The sequence below is a fragment of the Hordeum vulgare genome, chromosome 2H (genome assembly GCF_904849725.1).
Source record: "Hordeum vulgare subsp. vulgare chromosome 2H, MorexV3_pseudomolecules_assembly, whole genome shotgun sequence".
NCBI classification, from domain to species: Eukaryota; Viridiplantae; Streptophyta; class Magnoliopsida; order Poales; family Poaceae; genus Hordeum; species Hordeum vulgare.
The window spans coordinates 293,855,083-293,857,582 of NC_058519.1; the positions used below are offsets into that span (position 1 = coordinate 293,855,083).

The 2,500-nt window shown below is 46.5% G+C and overlaps 1 pseudogene; it reads right to left on the reverse strand.

Moving 5' to 3' along the window:
* Positions 1–677, reverse strand: part of LOC123426582 — a 21,041-nt pseudogene extending 20,364 nt beyond the window's left edge.
* Between the last annotated feature and the right edge of the window lie 1,823 nt (positions 678–2,500).

Below are 2,500 nucleotides of genomic sequence, written 5' to 3' on the forward strand. Positions count from 1 at the left end.
ACACTTATATTTTTGGGAAGGATTTTATTTCCATGTCATATTTATTATTTCCTGCTTTAATTATTAGGAAGTAAATCGGTTTTTTTTGGGAACTTACCCTGGCCCATTAAGGAACTTCCTATTCTGGCCCAACAAAGGATCTTCTCCTTCCTTTGGACTCCCTCCTCTCGTGCTCACGCAACTTCCATGGCAGGGAGCCAAGAAATCCTCCCCTTCCGGAGTTCGCGAAGTTCTTTCCCTCCCAGCACCTCCTCGCCCCCTATAAAGGATCCCCATGGCCTCCTCTTTCCATTCCCGTCGGAACCGTCGCCTCTCCCCACCTCCTCCTCCCCCCGCGGAGCTCGCCGGAGCCCGCCACAGGAACTCGCCGGCGACCTTCCCCATCGCCGCTGCACCCCCTCCCCACCCCCGCCGACCTTCCCCATCGCCCCCCGCACCTCCTCCGCCACCCCACCCCCGTCGGCCCCCCTGCACCTCCTCCGCCACCCCCACCCCGTCGGCCCCCCCTGCACCCCTCCCCATCCCCACGAGATTCCTACCAGGAACTCCTCGCCAGGAGCCCGAGGAGCAGCGCCTCGCCCCTCCACCCCAAGCGCCGGCCGCACCTCCACCTTCCCCTCCTCCGCCACCTCACCCCACCGGAGCCGCCCTCCCCACCTCGCCGGAGCCGCCTCCATCGCCGGAGCAGCCCCTGCTCGGTTCTGTCACAGGACGTAACTCCTCCTTCCTATTTTTTTCTTTTGTTTTTTGTGTTGTTTATATTCTACCGTTAGATCTAGATCCAATCGTGTATATTAAAAGCAACTTACCCCTTCGGTTTTAGTTAAAAGACCGAGCCGGTTTTCTTTACTTATTAGTTAGCCAGAGTTTTTAGTTAGATATCGGCCGCTTGCTAGTAATACCCCGTAGCACACACTATCTCAGCCAACCAGAACACGCCACGTACCCCCCTCCCGTGCACTAGTTAGTTACTCTCTTTTTTTTGTTTTAATTCAAAAACAGAGAGAGTTTGAATTTTGTTTTGCTCTTAACTTTTGATCCAGAACTCCAATGGAGTTGAATCTTTTTCCAGTAGATTACAAATTTTCTGTAGTGTTCTAAAACATATTATTTGCCTATGTTTGAAATTTCAAAATTTGAATTAGATCAGATTTAGTTTAAATCTTGTTTTGCTTATTCCAGGAGTTTAAAAATAGCTTTTAATCTGATTCTTTTTGCTAATGCTTCCCAATGAAAATATCTTTCAGTAGTACAAGTTTCAATTTGTTTTAAATAGTTTTACTTGGGGTTTTATCAAAAAAAGATTCTGTTTTGATTAGGTGAAGTGAATTCCTTCACTTTATGCAATAGTAGTGTTATGCTAGTGATGTTATTTTGCTTGTTAATGATTGTAATGCTTATGGTGTATACTTGTTTGTATCTATAGATCATTCGGAGTGCGAAGCCTGCTACTTAGAAGCGCTCGATCACGACAACTATCAGCAAGGCAAGTCATTTGATCATGTATCACCTATGTTTTATGCATCGTAGTTCTTCCATCCTATACCCATTTACATGCTGACTAGGTACTTGTAAAATTATGGTTACCTGATGTAGTATCATGTGGTTGGCACCCGAACAACCCTGTTACTTGGCCCGGGACGACAAATTGTATTATGCTATGCTTGTGTAGACGGGGTTCTGGTTGAGAGTTTATCATGAGTGATGCGAGAATAATTTAATAACCAAGACCGGTTAAGACAAGACTTTTCAAGACGTCGTGATGCAATGCAATGCTGGGTGAAGGACGATTTTGATGGGCTCCCTAGAGAAACCAGTGGACGACCCGGGATGCATGGAGACGTGCCATGACATCTACCGGAAAGCTTCACCCAGGCTCGAAGAGATGGAAGGATATTTTCAAGACCCAAGGCTTACCTGCACAGCCACAAGTCATTATGGGCTCTGGCTTGGTTGGACAACGTGGCGACTCTGGACAGGCGGTGCTAGCAGATGTAGAAGAACGGTAGGATTGGATGGGCACAAACAGGGGATCAGAGGGACCCGTTCAAAGACCATGTTTTGATCATTCGGTCTTCAAACACCCTTAAGTGCGGAGACATACACGGAGGCGATCAAATTTTGTGGGGAACGTGTGCAAAACTCTGCAGAGTACTCAAACCTAATCGATTAGCCGTGTCCACGGTCATGGACAAGTTGAGCCAAAGGAACTGAAGTTATCTGAAATTCTCAACACCATTATATATATTTGATGTGGGTAAGTAATATTGATAACTTGGGTATGAGAACTGGTTGACGGAACCATCTCATTAACAACCAACAATGTAGTAACATTTTTCTTTTAGCCCCTCTCTTGTTGTAGGAGAAAACCTTGCTTTCCGCTAAAAACATACAACACCACCTGCCATATATGCATATAGTATAGATGATATTTTACCCCCTCATATGTGACTTGCCAGCATATTCAATATGCTGACCTACACGGCCGCAACGTCTTATG